Source organism: Adiantum capillus-veneris, chromosome 18 (assembly GCF_014529385.1).
Source record: "Adiantum capillus-veneris isolate H3 chromosome 18, ASM1452938v2, whole genome shotgun sequence".
In the NCBI taxonomy this organism is placed as follows: Eukaryota; Viridiplantae; Streptophyta; class Polypodiopsida; order Polypodiales; family Pteridaceae; genus Adiantum; species Adiantum capillus-veneris.
In genome coordinates this window covers 43,870,915-43,890,038 of record NC_140948.1, presented here as the reverse complement: position 1 = coordinate 43,890,038, position 19,124 = coordinate 43,870,915, and positions in this window count along the sequence as shown.

The window sequence follows — 19,124 nt, the reverse complement described above, 5'->3', positions numbered from 1 at the left end:
GGAAGCAGAGGGAAATGTCGCAAAACCTTTTGTGGAATTTTTGTCCCGTGGAGATCTACTCGATATCTTTCGGAATCACATTTCGGACACTTCTCCATGTCTATGTATTCCCCTCTGAAAAGAATGCAGTCATTAGGACAAGCGTGGATAGAATTGTAATCCATCCCCAAGTTTCGCAAAATCTTTCTTGCTTCATCTCGGGAATCTAGCATCACATTGTCAGCTCGTAGTATGTGCTCTTTCAGCAATCTACACAACATAAAAATATGATACAGTCGTGTAAAAATCTATCAGATCATTATACATTTAGAGTTCTATTAAAGTAAACTAATTGTAATAGATCACCTGAAAAGCGTTGTGACGCTAGTGTCACTCCATCCAAACTTTGCCTGCATGTTGAGAAGAACCAGGAGTGCTTTCAATCTAGACATACGTGCTCCATTATACAATGGCGTATCGGCTTCACTTTTCATATCATCATAGATAAGCCTTTCTGAATCCATGATCGTCTCGATCATTTCATCAATCTCGGGCTCAAACATTGCCTCGTTGGGAATGTGCTCTGCATGATCATCCCCCGAGCTGTCAGAGGCTACATCTTGTGGCCTCACATATGCTGCTTGACCAAAGCGCCTGCGAACACGTCTATTGGGTTGCAAGATTGCTGCTTGTTGGCCAGCGTCAGAGTCCGACGAGTTATAATTGGCAACAACTCGATCTATAATAGATGGATTGAACTCGCCAAATTCGCGAACGTGCTGCAAAGAAACACGTCTTGTCCGTCGCACAGCATGCTTGCATTGATTACAAGGACATAATACCCTCGTTGAGAGATAGGTGTTTCGGTTGGACGGTCCCACATCCTCGTCGCTACTCATAATGAGGATAAAAAACTTATAACCTGGACAACAATTTTAATATTCTATTGGCATTCTTCGTCTTATCTCTCTCTCTCTCTCTCTCTCTCTCTCTCTCTCTTTACCTCACATTCTCTAGTCATGTCCAATCCCCGCACACCTCGGTCTAGAGGTGCACGGAGATCAGAACCACCGGGTTATAATCTCGTCTTTATTGGTCAATACCTATATTTGTGGGTACAAGAAATCTACACACCCACGTCTACATGATACTGCATGTAGTGGACAAAACCCCTTTGCCTCTTCTCTAGCTGTAGCACTTCACTTCATCTTAACATCTTTTCACAGTAGATCTTTTCACTGTTCGTCTAACTCTAAACCCTAAACCGTAAGTAATTCTTGCGTGGACTCGATCTAACGTAAATAAGCGTAAATCTAAATAAACGTAAATCTAACTAAAAATAAAGCTAAATCTAATTTAACGTAAGTCTAATGACTAGAGGTTGTCTAGATGGTCATTGTGTCGGGGATGTAGTGACTCTTGCCGCCCTGAAGATCCACCTTCTTCCCTATCTTCTGAAGACATTTCACCAGTACTTTTGGATCGACGGAGCCCACCATGAGTGAAGGCAGCAATACCCTATATTCCATTGAGGGCTTTCTTCACCCGCTTCATGCAGGCATCGCAGTCTATGGAGACCTAAATCTAATCTAATATAACGTAAATCTAAATCTAGCTTAAATAAACGTAAATCTAGTTAAAAATAAACCTAAATCTAATTTAATGTAAGTCTACATATAACCTAATCTTTAACGTCTTTTAAGATAGTTTCCTACGACGTTATAACTCTCTTCTTCTTGTGTGTGTGCGCGTGTGTGGATGTGTGTGCCAATAAAAAGAGATAAATGGTATAACCTTTCTATCACCCATGCCAAGTATGATAGATTGATTATGCCATTTCCCTCTTGAATAATAGGTCTTGAGTTCAACTCCTCGTCGGCTAGATCTTTAGGTCTTTTAATTTTAATTAGTTTCCTACGACGTTAAATTAGTTTCTCTCTCTTTCTCTCTCAATGTGTGCGTTTTTTTGGATCGTATGCATGTTTTCTCTCTCTTTTCCTCTCTCAATGTGTGCGTTTTTTGTTTATGCATGTTCTCTCTCTCTTTTCCTCTCTCAATGCGTGCGTTTTTTGTTTATGCATGCTCTCTCTCTCTTTTTCTCTCTCAATGTGTGTGTGCATTCTTTGTTTATGTATGTGTGTGTGCGTTTTTGTTTTTGTTTGTACTCTCTCTCTCTCTCTCTCTCTCTCTCTCTCTCTCTCTCTCTCAAAAACACTATGTGTGTGTGTGTATGTGTGTGTGTGAGAGAGAGAGAGAGGGAGAGAGAAAGAGGGGAAGGGAACATGAGAATGAGGAGAGGGAAGGAGCATACCTGGCTCTCCTTCCTCTCCTCGTGTGTGTGTTTGTGTGTGTGTGTGTATGGAGAAGAAAAAGAGAAAGAGAGAGAGAGAGAGAGTGAGGGAGAGCGTTACCTGCTCCTTGCTTGAGGGCGCCGAAAAACTCAGATCTGAGATCTGAGGTTTTGGGCGCGATCGGTTATTTTTTTACCCCAGCCGGCGTCGCTATGAGCGTTGCTATAAGCGTCGCTATGAGCGTCGCAAATTTCTTTGTAAATTTGCGACGCTCATAGCGACGCTTATAGCGACGCCGGGAATTTTTTTTTTGAGCGTCGCTGTGTGAGCGTCGCTAATATGAAGAGCCTCTTGTAGTGCCGATTGGGTATCTCCGATTGTGGTGGTACCCAAGAAGAACGGAAAACTCCGAGTGTGTGTCAACTTAAAGAAAGTGAATGCTGCAACAATCAGGGACAATTATCCCCTGCCGATAACTGATCATGTTCTAGAGCGTGTATCAGGGAAAACAACATACTCCTTTCTTGATGGTTTTTCAGGATATAACCAGCTAGCCATAGTATCGAAAGATCAACATAAAACAGCTTTTGCAACGGAGTGGAGAATTTATGCTTATCGGGTTATGCCTTTTGGTCTAACCAATGCTCCCGCAACCTTCCAGAGGGTGATGACGCATGCTTTCAAAGAATACTTAAGGTTGTTTCTAGAAATATACATGGATGACTTATGTGTACATTCTCTTCTGAGAGATGAGCATCTAGAACACCTAAGAAAAGTATTTGAGAAATGTAGGACATATCGCATTTGTCTCAATCCTGAGAAATGTGTGTTTATGGTCCGACAGGGCAGAATTCTGGGACATATTGTCTCACAAAACGGAATATCCACGGATTTAGAGAAGATAAAAGTTATAGTGGATATGCCTAGACCAACCAATGCGAAACAAGTACAGAGCTTTATGGGACATTGCGGATATTATAGACGATTCATTTACATGTACGCTATAGTAGGCCAACCACTTTACAGGCTAATAGTGAACTTTGAATGGACAGAGGAGTGTGAGGAATCATTCAAGAAATTGAAAGAGGCACTCATTACTGCTCCAGTCTTGAAATCACCAGATTGGGAGAAGATATTCCATGTGCATATAGATGCTTCGGCATATGCAATAGGATGCATTCTGGCTCAGCCAGAAGAAGAAAACATGGATTTTCCTATCTGTTACGCCAGTCGACAGCTCAACAATGTAGAGAAGAATTACACCACAACAGAGCGAGAGGGATTAGGAATGATATATGCTGTGAAGAAATTTCGGCATTATCTTCTAGCCAACAAGTTTGTGTTTTTTACGGATCACCAAGCCTTGCTCTACCTAGTGAATAAACCATGCAATACCGGGAGAATAGTGAGATGGTTCATTATCTTACTGGAATTCGACTTCACGGTAGTAGTAAAGAAAGGAAAAACACATCTTAGAGTTGATCATCTTTCGCGATTGACGAATGGAGAAGACCGTATAGGAGTGGATGACGACATGCCAGACGCGTACTTGTTCAACATAGAAATGATACCGAAGTGGTCTCAAAATGTCGTTAGCCTATTAACCTATGGAGGAGAGTTTGATAGAAGAGAATACAACCAGAAACATATTGCTATTCAGCAATCCAAGAATCTTCAATTGGTTGCAGGAAGGTTGTATCAATTGGGAAATGATCATGTTTTACGACTATGCATCAATCCCGAGGAATATAATATATATCTGCGCGAAGCACATGTTCAGGAATGTGCATTTCATTGTTCAAGAAGGAACACATATAGGAATTTGTTACAATTGGGAGTCTATTGGCCAGGAATGAAAGAAAGCATACATGAATATGTCACTGTATGTATTGTATGTTCATCAAAATCGCCAGCAGAGTATTCGACATTATATCAGATAATGATCGCTCTGGAATGGAGTCAGTATATTGTTGAATATCTCACAAATAGAACTTTCCCAGAAGGAACGTCAAAAGCTCGTCAGAAATCTGTAGAGACAGAAGCTAGAGATTACGCTTTAATAGGAGATCAACTCTATAAGAGAAGTAAAGACAACCAGCTTAGGATTTGCGCATCAGAGTCTGAGTATGTGATAATCCTGGAGCAAGCTCATGGAGGAGTAGGTGGAGGCCATTTCTCAGGTGATAAGACAACAAAACTTGTCTTAGCCGTAGGAATATGGTGGCCAACATTACATATGGACGCTGAGGAATACGTTAAACGGTGTGATGACTGTCAGCGGACCAAAGTACCACTTAAAAGAGATGATATGCCGCTTAGACTAATGATAGGGTCAAGAGCTTTTGCAAAATGGGGGATTGATTATGTCGGACCCATTTCACCTCCTACATATAAGACTCATGCACAATACATCATTGTGGCTACAGACTATCTAACAAAGTGGATCGAAGCAAAGGCAACTCAAAAAGCAGATGCTAGGACCACGACACAATTTCTATATGAATACGTCTTTGTACGATATGGATTGCCAAAATAAATTGTGAGTGATCGAGGCACACATTTTATAAATGAAGTGATAGAGATCCTTCTAGATGAATTCATGGTGATCCATAGGAAATCAGCCCCGTATCATCCACAAGCAAACGGACAAGCTGAAGCAACAAACAAAACCATATGCACGGTCCTTATGAAGATTGTATCTGAGTCGAGAACTGACTGGGACCAGAAGTTGCATTCAACATTATGGGCATATAGGGTAGCATATAAAACATCAATAGGAACGACCCCATATAACATGGTTTTTGGGCTAAATGCATCCTACCAATAGAATTCTTGATTTCAATCTTAAGGGTGGCTAAGGATCTAGAGTGGACAGGGCACGAGCTTTCTGATAGAATAGATGACCTGGAAAAGCTAGACGAGCTTCGCCTAAAAGCAGTAGCTTCTATCTACGCTCAAAAAAGGCGACAAAAGGAATTTTTTGATAAGCATGTGCGGACTAAAGAGTTTAAGGTTGGGGACTATGTCCTAGTTTACACTCTGAAACAGCATGCCAAGAAGCTTAAAAAGCGAGGGATGGGACCTCTGGTGATTAAAGATCTATCACCAAGTGGAGCCGTCAAGCTTGCTACATTAGACGGAGAAGAAATGCCCAATTGGATTAGTGGATGCAGAGTGAAAAAGTATCTTTTGCCGCTAACCCAAGACATGCTTCTCAAAATACATCAAGAAAAGCTGTTGTCCAGAAAAAGAAAAAGATTGTGGAGGAAGCGCAAGCCGAGGCGAAGGAAAGAATGGAGAAAAGAAGACTACTGCGTCAGAAACAGCGCAATGAAGGAGCAATACGAATAAACGCAATCAGTATAACAGAAATGGATAATGACAAAGAAGAACCCATCATTGAATGCAAAGTAGGAACCAACCAAATCAAAGCCAGAGCACTATTGGATTCAGGAGCTCAAACTAACCTACTTTCACTCAGTTTGTATAGACAATTGACAGATGACACTAAATTACAAACTGTCAAGCAAGAGTTACTCTGAGAATTCAATCAAAACTGTCGGATGCACAGTTTTACATATACAGATTAACCAGTATGTGTATCCTCATATGTTTTACGTGGTTGAAGACCAAGCTACACAACATCCATTATTGCTAGGACAACCATGGCAGAAGCAATACAATGCAATGATTGACTGGAGTTCTAAATCAGTGCTTATCAAATACGAAGGTGAAAGTCAATCAGTTAAGTTCACCAAAGGAGCAGAGCCAACTCCAAAGGAAGAATCCAAGAACAAAGGTAAACAACAACCAGAGAAAAAGAAGAAGCAATGGCAACCAAAAGTTTCTATACAACTGGATTGCTCTTCGACGAGGAACTCTCAACATTGGATAAGGAAGACAAGAAATAATATAACAGCTCAACCTTTGGAAAAAACGGAGTCAAAGTTGGTATGGAGACCAAAAAAGGTTGTGGCAGAGAACACAAAGGTGGAAAACAGAGTCTTCAATACCAGACAACAGAGTGATTCCAGACAATCAAGGACAGTGAAACAGATCTGGATTCCAAAGAAGTTCATGATGGCACAAAGCTATAGCAAGCAAATTCGGATCCCAAGGATTTGTAAACAGGAACTCCCTTCAGTACAATCCACGGAAACTCGTAGGTATTTCAAGGCGAGGAAATCAACACAAAGAACAAAGCAGGTTTGGGTCGCAAAGCGTTTGTGGCAAGCACAAACGAAGCGGAAGCAAATTTGGATTGTGAAAAAGAACAACAAGGTAAAGAAGAATCCATCTACTGATTCTACTACCGAAGTGCCAAAACCAACCCAAAACCCGACCACCAATCGTTCAATCAAACAAAGAGCAGCTTTATTGGAAAGACTGTTGTATCATCGCTCTACAATTACATTGGGAACTTATGACCAAAACAACTACAATGCTTCGCCCACAGACACTTCATAGTCGTCCGGAAGGACTCAGACTAGGAGGGAGGGAGGTATACAGGTATACAGGAGCTACAAAGCAGCTACAAGTGACAAAAACAAAGAAAAACAAAAAATTATATTACAAGGGCAGTGTCTTACATGATTTTGCAATTTTTATGTTTGATTGCGGATATTGATAATATTTATGCCCTTATATACCTTGTTTTGCAACAAGAAGAGATCAAATGATGAATTTGGGTCTCTAGACGTGTAAATATCACTAAATAAGAGTGTTTTTGGAGCTAAAAAGTGGTAATCCAAGTCCAGAAATCACAAATAAGTGTATATACATATACACAGGGTTACCACCTATTTATTGTGTATGTTTGGAATTTTTTGGCTTCAATTTGCTATTTTCCTTTATTTTTTATGATTTTCTTAATAAAAGTAAAAGAAAAATAAAAAAAAAGCAGGTGAAATGAGATCGGACAAAAGAAAAGAATAGACGGTGATGGTCCTAATGACAAGGGCAACCCATGGTAAAAATTGGGTACAATTCTGAAAAAGTTGCGGAAAGTCCGAAATAGCAGAATTTTGGCAAGTGGACGGAATTCTAAGAAAACAGGTCAAACGGAGTCCGATTTGGGAAATTTCAGATCCTAAAGCGCATCTCACAACGAGATAGGAGCACATGACAAATTTGGTGGCAAGTGAACCGGGAAGCCCGAAGTTAAGTATTTTTCACATCACTTTCAAGCTCATTCACACTATTACCTTCTTGGAGAAGAGCAGAGAGCCACAGGAGCACAGATCCTCTACGACCTTCTATGACTTCCACGAGAGCTCAGAGGACACTAGACATGAGAGGTAGACTCGTTGCCATAAGCTTTTGATGCTTATCATTAACTTTTGTCGTGAAAACTGACCAAAACCAAGAAACAAGAGCAGACGGGGAATGAGGTAGAATGCTAGGTAGTGGCACAACCGCCTAACCAAACCTTGCAAGAACTTATAGGTGGGTTACCCTAGTATAGAAGATGGGTTTCTAACACTCAAAGCTCGAGAAAGAACGACTGGAAAAACCCTAGGTCAACAGAGCCTGCAAGAGGCAAACAGGAAAAAGTTGTCGAAACAACACGAAACTTCACAGGAAGTTCAACCACATCAAGGACAATGCAACCATAGAATATCTCCAAGTTTGAATCACAAAAAGTAGGTCGGAACAACCGATTTGGCTGCGGACACACAAAGCGTCATTTTGGCATAACGGCTGAAATTGACGACCAAATGAAATGAAACTTCACAAGCAGCTTCAAGTAACTATCGATGACTTATGTTTGCAAGCAAAACCCAAAAGAAAGCTGATTCACTTACCGATGGTGAAAAAGACGCTTTCGGGCAACCAAAGGGAGAAAGATGGAGAACGGGGAGCCAAAGTCAAGTTCAACCAAATAGATGGCTTCACAACATATCCAATGAGCTGGAAATGCAACTCTCGAGAAGAAAAGTTTAAGAAATTCAACTCCAAGGCAAAAAGACGACTTCGGAGACTGAAATGCCTATAAGGGGGATTTTTAGCTAAACTGATGACTTTTTAAGTTGAAAACTAGTTAGCAGGGCTTAGGGCACTAGCACAAAGCATTCTTTGCACAAAAAGACCAACATTTCAAGAAAAGACATCATACGCGTATGATGTCTCACAGCATGAATTTCACATCCATTTCAACATTTGAGTGCATAGCCTCATTCCACATGTTAATCACATCCTATGAACCAAGTATCATGAGAATTGGAGTTAGAAAACCCAAGGAAAACCAAAAAAGACGCAAAGTAGGCCATAAAATTGATTTTTGGTCCTAATTTTGTCAAAATAACTCCAAACTCATTGAAACTTTGTAGAATTGTTGTTAAACACATCTACAAGCTATCTGGAACCAAAAAGCACCATTTTGACACAAAAGACATCATACGCGTATGATGTCTATTTGCACTTACAGAGCCAAAACTGTTCATTTATCATCATACATCCATTATATATATCTAATACATGCTACATATGAAATTTGGAACCATTTGGTCAAGAGGATCACCCCATTAGCCCAATTGAGGGAAAATCCTTCACCCAAAGCCTATTTTTGGCCCAAATCCAACATACTCAAGTCCAAACCAAGATTTGAGTAGGAACAGTCCTTCACTAGTACATGGGGAATCCACAGAACCAATCCCATGCAAAATTGATGAAAAAGACATCATACGCGTATGATGTCTCCAGAGCCATTTTAGCCCAAAATCTATCCAAACTTCATAAATCCACTGAATAAGCCTATCTAAAGCCAAATCCAAGCTTATAGAGAAATTTGGTCCAAAAATACACTAAAAGACATCATACGCGTATGATGTCTCACTATGTGATTTTGGCACCTCAGGGCTTCAACCACCAAACAGAAGAGATCTACATGCCATTTGAAAGTGAACCACCAAGTTTTATCCAATTTGGATCATAAAATCCAATTCCCTTTCAAAATTTTGCCAAGAGCCGAAACTAGACTAAATTGGCCAAAACTTGACCAAATGGGATTAAAACTCAAATCCAAGCATATGATAATCATGTATACACTATCAGCTACAAGCACAACCAATATGAAGTCATTTTGACACAAAAAACATCATACGCGTATGATATCTCCAGCATGATTTTGAGCCCATTTTGCATATTTTTTCACCTACCTTGCATCCTTACGCCCTGAATAGCTCATGTTTCAATTTTCAAGTCATTTGGATAGTTAAAAGCTTCATTTCGGCTTTCAGTACTAAAAAGACACTAACTTCTGAAATTGGAGTTACAGGATCCATGGATTCCACCAAGTCATCGGCAACGAAGAGAAAAAGACCGACAATCAAAGATGCTATTGAAGAAGCGGAACCATTTGACATTCCAGCAGAAACCCTCAAGCCAACCAAAACTTGGGTGGAGGAAGCAGTATTGGAGAAAGAGGGAATAAAGATCTACCAGGGGACTTTCAGAGATCCTCAAGGGCAAGCGGTGGATGTACCGATGATCCCACAGGAATTGGTAGATTATAGCAGGTCAGAAGACATCAGCAGGTACTTGGAAAGGGCAGACTTGCACAGTTTCTTCACCTCGAGACCATCAGGTGTGGATACAAGAAGAGTGTACGAGTTGGCAACATCCATTCAGAAGGATGGAAAAGCCACATTGACAGCCATGGATGAAGAGAAGGTAGAAGTACAGATCACTCCACAGCTAATTGCAGACGCATTGAAGCTGCACAACAAAAGGAGCTCGGTCAGGGAAAGAAGGGAGGCCATAGAGGTCTATGGGCCCAAGAAACAGAATGCGACCTATGGAGATATGAAGGACCCAAGAGCGGCAACCCTTTGCCGACTGTACAACCAATTTCTTCATGTTTGCAGTAAAAGACCGCAAAAGTATACGACACCACCCCATGCCATTGCGACCACCATCACATGGGCATTAAAGAGCAATATGCCAAAAGAGGTGAATTACGCTCAACACATCCACGAGCAAGTAATTGCCATGCACAACGAGAAGCCAAAATACATAGGAGGAGCGGAAATTCTAACAAGAATAGCTTATGAAGCTATTGGAGCTAGAGATCAGTGGCCAAAGGCTCCCTCCCAGAATGAGTGGCTTAGAGAAGCCGACGAGGAGGAAGAACAACCCGAAGTATCCAAGAGGGCATCCACAAGAGCACGCCGAAAACTAGAAGTAGTTTCAGAACCTGAAGAGGATGTGGACGAGCCACTTAAGAAGAAAGTAAAGAAGAAGGTTGCTCCCAAGCAAACCAAAAATCAGAAAGCGGCAAGAATGGAAAGATTAGTGGAGCAGTTTAGAGCGGAAAGAGCTTTAAAGGGTGACTTTGAAGAAAAGTGGGTGCCAGACCCCACTAAAGTCGGAACTAGCTCGGCCAGGCCACATATTGATCAATACGATCAATATATTAAAGCTTATGAGGAGTCAGAGGCTATTTTGGAGCAGCAACCTGTGGAGCCATACACTGAAGAGGAGGTACAACAATTAAAAGCTGAGCTGAAAAAGGACGACAAGGGGAAAAGGAAAGTAGATGGGTCTACTAAGCCTCAAGAGAAAGATGGGCAAGCCGACAAAGGGAAAGCCAAGGAAGCTGAGGACAAACATCCCTCTATGACTGATGTACCAAGCCCGAAGAAGACGGAAAAAATTGTGGAAGAGACCACAGTAGAGGTGGACACAGATGTTTTGGAAAAGCCGGAAGCCGAGACCAAAGAAAAGAAGATAGATCCAGTTCAGCAAAAGAGAAATGATTATGAGGATCTGGTAGAGATAGGATACACCGAAGAAGAGGCCCTTGAGGCAGTTTATGGGATCACCCTACAAAAACAAGATGAACGGAGAGGGACGGAGAAAAAGACAAAGAGTAAAAAAGAAAGTGAAGAGAAACTGGACGAACCGAAAATACTAGAAGAGCCAAAGCCAGTGGAGGTGGTGGCGGAAAGAGCTTTAGAGTTGACAGATGATGATGAAAAAGACATGCACATGGTGCATGAACTGCTCAGCAAGATAAAAGAAAGGTCCAAGGCAAAGGAAGTAGAGATTGAGACAGCCAAACAAAGGGAAGCGGAGTTGCAGAGAAATTTAGAGAATGCTAGGACTGAATCTGAAAGTCATAAAGCATCACTCTATGACGCGGAAAACGAGAGAGACGGCTTGATACTCCAACTAGCCGAGGCTTCAAGAGAAGTAACAAGTGCACAGGAAGCAATGGAGCGGATAGAGGATGAGTTGGAGGCGGCTAAGGATGAGCTCATTGAGCTAAGGGAAAGAGTCGAGCTCCAAAGAACAATCACTAGACTCAGGTCTACCCCTAGAGCTAGTAGAGCAGGAACCGAACAAGAGGGAGCTATCGTACCAGTTTTGGAAGACCAGGTCCGAAGCTTACAAAGAGAGCTAAGATTAGAGCAAGTGCAAAGGTTGCACATTGCGGAGGGATCATTGGCCGCAGAGGAGAGGCTCACATTAGAAAATCAAACACTACGGACAGAGAATGAGGCCCTCCGCAAACAACTCCAAGATCTACAAGAGCAACAAAGAAGAGAGACAGAGACACCACATGAAGAATCAGGTGGAGCAACCATAGAGCTACCAGAAACTGGAGAGGCAACCACAATTGAAGATCCAGCCCCAGCTCAAGAGGTGGCCTCGAATTCAAGAATCTCTGAAGAAGAAGAACAAAGGCTCCATGACCAAATAGAAAAGTCAGCAGAGGAGAGTGCCAAGGCGGAAATGGAATGGGAGAGGAGACTCCTAATCTCCATTAGACTTCAGGGACTCGACACAAAAGTGCTCCATGAACAGTGGATGCAACCCAGCCTGCCTTTCCCTTTGATGAAATTTGAAGTGCTAAAGACGAAAAAGAGACTAGAAGGAGAGCAGTATGTCGCTCTTTACGAAGGCGACATCACAAAGGAGGAACAATCAAAGAAGATAGTAGATTCACAACCTAGATGGAGGAAAGGTTGGCTGAACAAATACCCAGCCTACCTCATCTACTTGGTGGAGGCACCAAAGGAGATCCGGGAGGATGCAACCTTCTGCCCGGTGCCAAGAGTCAAAAACTGGAAAGAGCATGGCAGGATTGCAGAAAAGAAGCCAAATTGGGTTAATTATCCCAGGATGCCAGGACCAAAGGCAGGAGAGAGAATAGGTAAAGCCTACATGGTGAAAACCCTAACAGGCACCATCAAGCTCTTTACTGGCTCTCCTGACCTTTCATGTCAGATGCTCAAGAAAATCTGCAGGACTCTCTTAGCTTGCATTGAAGTGTTCGCGCCAGATAAAGCCACGACCTCGAGTCTACTATCGACGGCCGACACGGTGTCTGATATGATGTACGATCTTTCATTGCAGCCTTCTCCAAAAGTGTTACACCTCCTATACCAAAGGATTATGTTTTTGCCTAGCTTCCACATGCAAACATTCGAAGAAGCTTTCTACACCGGCTTTTTCACCCACGAAAGCAAAATATTCGGCCCAACCTTGACCATCGACAACCTACGATACGAATCACATTTGCAGATGCTCAAGACGACAGGACTTTATTGACCAAGCATAAAAGTCATGTCAGGGACGACATGAACGCGGAGGGGGGGGGGGGTGTTGAGCCAGCAGAGGATCACACCCACATTTTTGCTCACACTCATCATTTTGTAACCATTGATTGTAATAAATGTCTTTCCGACATTAATTTTGATTTGAGCCATTCATTAAGTAACGGGACTCAATTGAGTTTCTAGCTTGTAATCCCGAAGTAATTTCACTTGCTGATGTAATTAGTTAGAGATGTTCTCACCTCCAAGGCTGAGGTATATAAGCCAAAGTTTTTGTAACCTAAGGGGAGAGTATTAATCAAAGTGAGTTTTTTGAGCGCCGTGACTGTGTCTGAGAGAGAAAGAGAGAGAGAGAGAGAGAGAGAGAGAGAGAGAGAGAGAGAGAGAGAGAGAGAGAGAGAGAGAGAGAGAGAGAGAGTCTTATCTACTTGCTACGCGAGCTATGGAGCCGCCATTGGAGAAGCGACACCGCCATTGTGTTAGCAACGGCGAGAGCTACGCACAGATACCAAGAGTGCGCGCTATCGGCTTCTATGTGTGGTAAGTTCCTACGAGCTTCGGTGTGAGTTTTCTTCCAACTCGTGTGTCGGAATTGAGCGTGCAGCATATCTATAGAACCACAACGAGTAGAGCTACACATTAGTACCATCGGGGTCAAGTTTCGGTCACCTGTATATTTCGGCCTGTCTTCATACGCGTTTACCGCACGGAGTGGTTATAGGTTGAGTTTGCAGTTCAAGTCTTTAGGGTGTTGTTCTTACCTAGTGTATAGACTTCCCCTTGAGTTTGAGATCGATTCAATGATTCTAGATCCTGTTTCGTATAGCATTCGTTCGTAGTACGAATTTCAGTCACTTGCGTATTTTAGAACTTAGATTTGATTTCCTTAGTAGTGATTGTCATTAGAAGGTCGAGTAGGTGATTTGACACCCACCTAGTTGTTTCCATGCGCTTGCGGGTCAAGCTCCGTCCTCGTCTGACAAATTCTGTTGTTGGTTGAGTTCTCGCTATTTAGCTTCCGCTAGCGGCGTAACCGCCTTAACACTTTCTAACATTGAATCTGTTGAACACTCCTCAACGCCGCATGCTTCTCTCTTATCTCTTCCACGAATGGCTAATTCTAAACAAGCAAACATTGCTAGTGAGTTATAGAAATTATTAAAGGAATTTCAAGATGTTTTTTCTAATGATTTGCCACCAGGATTACCGCCGACACGATCGGTGCAACATAGCATCGAGGTGGCTGCAGGCTATAAATTTATCAGTAAACCGCCCTACCGTATGCGTTATTTGGAAGCTACTGAGGTGGAATGTGAGCTTGCTGACTACCTTAGCACAGGGTATATACAACCCAGTTCTTCACCATGGACCTCCCCTATCCTATTAGTGAAGAAAAAAGACAGCAGTATGCACATGTACGTAGACTACCGTGGCTCAAATGCGGTTACGGTTAAGAACAATACCCATTGCCACGAGTAGACGAGTTGTTTGACAAACTCACTCATGCTCGCATTTTTACGAAAATAGACTTGCGGTCAGGATATCACCAAGTCCGTATTCAACTTGCTGGTATACCCAAAACTGCATTCCGAACACGGTTTGGACACTACAAGTTCTTGGTGATGCCCTTTGGGTTAACCAATGCGCCCGCAACATTCATGACACTTATGGATAGTGTCTTGAAGCCGTACTTGGGTAAATTTGTCATCGTTTTTCTCGATGACATTCTAGTCTACAGTGCTTCTAAAGAAGAACACTTACAACATCTCAGGCAGGTGTTCGAGTTGTGTTGGTGGTCATAGCACAACGCACAACCCACCGACATTGTCATAATAATCAATATCTAATTCTCCTAAATGATTTTCTCATATTAAACTGATCATTTAATGTGGGGAAGTGCCAAGGGAGAAAAAGCTAGAATATTGGTTAAGTTAAGCAGACCGGCCACAGTAGGGATCCAAAGGAGGGAAAATAGGGATCCAAAGGGGGGGCCATCTGCAAAAGAGCCATGTGAAACAACGGGCTAAAAAGACCCTAAGGTTCAGCCTATTAAGACTTCCAAAATGCTAAGGTTCCAAAATTCAAAGGTTGTGTCCAAAGGTCAACCTTAGGGAAAATTGGATGCTTAGTGTGTGCCCAAAAAGTCTTTCTACATCCCTACATGGGAGGGGGCGAGCCCCAAAGCTAGGGGATGAGAGAGAAAGCCACACACACACACACAGGCTCCCTTTACACAAAGGGAATGAGGGACACATGTCAGCTCCCTAGGCCAGATGCCCACAAGGTATGCCCAATTCCTATTGGAAGACCCTTGAAGTGGACCAATGAGAATTAGGCTAGAGTAAATCTAGTTTAATTAATTTAAAAACATTTAATAAAAGAAACCAATAAGAATTAAGTGTCCTAGAAGACTATTGGGCAGTCTCCCAAGGGGTCCAATGAGCATTCAGGAGCCCCATGGCTTGCCTGATTCCTATTGGCCAGGAGGCAAAGGGGTCCAATGAGAGTTTAGTTTAATTATTTAATTATCTAAAGCTCTCACAAAAGGGGAAAGGGGGACACATGTCAGAAGGCTATCACTTATGCTGCTTAATCCCTATTGGCTTGACCTGGGGAGGTCCAATGAGGCAAAAGCCAGACTAACTTAGCAGCTAGGGCTCGCCCAAGAGAGAGAGGGGGCTGATTTTTGCTTGGCATTGACACACACACTCTCACACTTGACCATGTGTGAAGGGAAAATACTCTATCTCCTCCCAAGCTTTAATGGAGAGCTCATCACCTACTCCAAGCTTGTGAGATAGAAGCCTACATCAACACTCTCTTGGCATGTGGATGCAAATCCAACCAAGAGCCAAGCTTCAATGCATGCTCATCTTCTCTACCAAGCTAATTACTAAGCTAAGCTATGCTAATATGAGTGATTATGTGAGGAGATGTACTTCTTTCTCGTAAGATACTTCTTTTTCCTCCCAATCTACTCTCATACCCTGCTAGCTCTCACCATCTTCGAAGGTGTGTGAGGTCTTGGGTCTGAGAACGGGGATAATTCAAGTTGTGTTTGATTAAGGTTTTGCTTGGTGTATGAAGCTTCCATCTTCATTGCACTAGCTAGTCTTGAAGGAACACAAAGAATTGTATTGTACAATGTCTCTCTTGATGGGAGAAACCATAATACAAAGCCTTTTGGAGGGGGGACCGGCTCCATGCAAATCCGGTCCTCAACTGTTGTCAATAGCTTAATTGCTCTCTCTTTTGAAAGTATTGTCGATGCTATCTAACTAGGTGTTATGCTTTTTGTTGCTCTCTCCACCCAAGCACTCTTGTAATTCTCATTAGGAATCAACTCTAATGAAATGCTCACTATGTTCATGCTAATTTCCGCTACACATAAGATTTTAGGCCATTAAATGTTACATCGACATAATGTCAATCCGGTGGATCGGAACCCGGCTAGTGCATGGAGGCATGGATGCACCTAATGTGACAGAATGAGGACTCTAGGAAGAGGGGTAAAGCAAGAGAGGAGAAGAGGGAAAGCCGATGAAGCGAGATCTATACACACACACTCTCAATCTACAGTACTCTAACTCTCTAATCATGCGGACAATGGTGTATCCCTTTGCTCTAATCTCAAGCACACACACTCTAATCACACATTAAGCATACACAAAGAAGCATAATGAGAGAAATGTATGCAGCCCACGTACACACACACTCTAATCTAGCACACATGTGAAGCAAGAATGCTCAAACAAGAGGGAAAACTTGAGAGAGAAGAGAAGATTAACACTAATCATACAACATTAATACACATAAGCTTGAAAGACAAGAGAAAGTAGAGAGAACTTAGCTTCCATTAATCCCAATGACTACTACATGTGATGTGAAATATCCAAGCTCCATAGCCACTCCTCTTCTTCTTCTCCACACTCCCTCACACTCTCTTCTCTAAGAATGCCCTTTCACATCTTGTGAACTGACTTATATACAAGGGCTTTTAAAAATGGGAGGCCGGCCAAAAAATGTATAACATGCTGCAGGTATCTAGGCTCATCTAATCATCAATGTACAACTTGGAACCCACTATGAAGCCTGTAAATACAAAAAAAAAAAGCATACACATATGTGTACACACCAATGGAAGCATAATGCATGTCGTTGACGCTCGCCCGTCAACACTCTCCCCTCCCAAATCTTTGTCGTCCCTGACAAAGCCATGTTGTGGTAGATGCTTGGAAAAGAATGTGGCTGCAAAAAGAAAAAGGTGGATGAGGTAGCAAGCTCAAATATATGGTGATAAGGCATAAGGAAAAGGCAAAGCACATGTAGTAATGAGTAAATGCAAAGAATTATGAAATGTTACACTGCCATTAAGGAAAAATAAATTGCACTTGCTGAAATTAATTAATCAAGAGTTTTGGGCTTATAAATGAGTCTATCAATTAGTTAGCTACGACTAAGGGTTAAAACATTTACTCTAGTACTAGCTAAGTTAGTAAATTTATCCCAATGCAAGATTCCCTAATTATGTCTGTCATAGATTAGCTAACTAACTCTCACAACTCGAAACAAAAGCTTGAATTTTTTTTACTTGAAGCTCAATGGAAGTCTTTCTCATTTCATTTTTCTTGCTTTTCATTTGTTATTTTTCACTTTTTGCAAAATCATTTGACGTGTGTGCTTATTTGTATACCGGGGGCTTTTTGCTTCTCAAAGAAAAGCACCCACACTGGGAACCTCTAGGGCTCTAGTACCATAGGCAATACATGTGAGTGAAGTACCAAATCAAGCCAGGATTTCTCTTCCAGCTTAAGCTTTTACACTTGTGGCACTTTTGTTTTTCTTCCATTTCCTTTGTATTCTCACTAGTTTTCTTTGTTGTTTGGGTGAGAAAGCCTTTCTATGCTTAAAACACTCCTAAGGTTTAAAACACTCAAATAATTTTACCAACTAGGACTAGTAGTCAAGTAAATGAGTTAACATAAAGTCACGGCCTCCTAACCTCAAGGCTCATCAATAAAACTAAACTCTAAGTCAATTAACTAAAGAAATGACAAGTTTATACATCTTTAATGGCAGATACCAAAACATAATTGAATGCACTTAATCAAACCAAGAAGAAGCCACAATCAACAAATATAAATGTACAAAACCATATAGCATAGGAAGGAGTACACCTGTGCATGGGCTCGATGAAGAGGTCGATGTCATGGAAGCTCCTCATGTTTGGAGATACATCATGTCTACATGGTCGTCCAATATCCATGGGCAAGCTAATGTCTGTCTAGGTGCTGCATCAAAAGATCAACAAAAGCATTGTACCTCCAAGAGGTATGTCAGTAGCAAGATAAAATAACAAAAGTAACAGAATAATAAAATGAAATATCTAAGCTAGGGTCTAAAACCTGGATATCCAGAGGGAAAAAACCCAAAAGGGAAAAAAGTGCCTCTGGTATATGCACATAAATCTAGGGCACATATCAATGTGTACAAATCTCAAATCTCATGCAACTAGGAGTCAAGAGAGAGCTCTCACCACGAAGCATGATCTGCAATCTCTTAGCTCGATCTCTAATAGTCAAGGGCTGGCTAACACCTAGCTTCATATGTAAAGTGTGCTCAACAGCACAAGGAATGGGCGTAGGGGGAGCATCAGCCTCTACCTGAATAGTTTGTGGAAGGCTCTTCGGTAGCCAAATCTGCAATGCTCGTGCTCTTGTAGGGATGTCAGTCTGAGCTCTCCTAGCGTGTCTACGTGTGCATCTAGCTCTAGGACATACTATCTGCTGTGAAGGTACCAACCTCTCTAGGGGTAGTCTCATCTCTCGACATCTGGCTCGTGGAGGTCTCGCTCTAGGGTATGATCTTGTATGCGTTGGGTGTGCTACCGCTCGTGGCCTAGGTACCCAAACATGTCTTTGTCCCTCAAAGTAATCATGTGCCTCAAGTGACCGTCTAGATGTGAGCCAACCATGTGAAAGTCCGTCGTCGGTCATATGGCTCTTTAGAAATATGATCGTGTCATCACAAGGTAAAAATCTCGCATGTATCTCGTCACGGGGAACAAATACCTGTTGGGTTGTCATGGAAGCTCTACGTGGAGAGCTACGTGCCTGATCTATCGTGTGTCGCTCCTTAGTGGCACTACTCATCGTTGCAGAGCCTCTGCCTAGAGAAGGCTCTACACATGACTGAGATGCCTATGTACGTGGTCTCCAAACAAGTCTAGCAGGCGCTATCGTATCCCTACATAGGGTGTTAGTAGAGGTCACTCTAGTCCGTGTACGTCCATGTA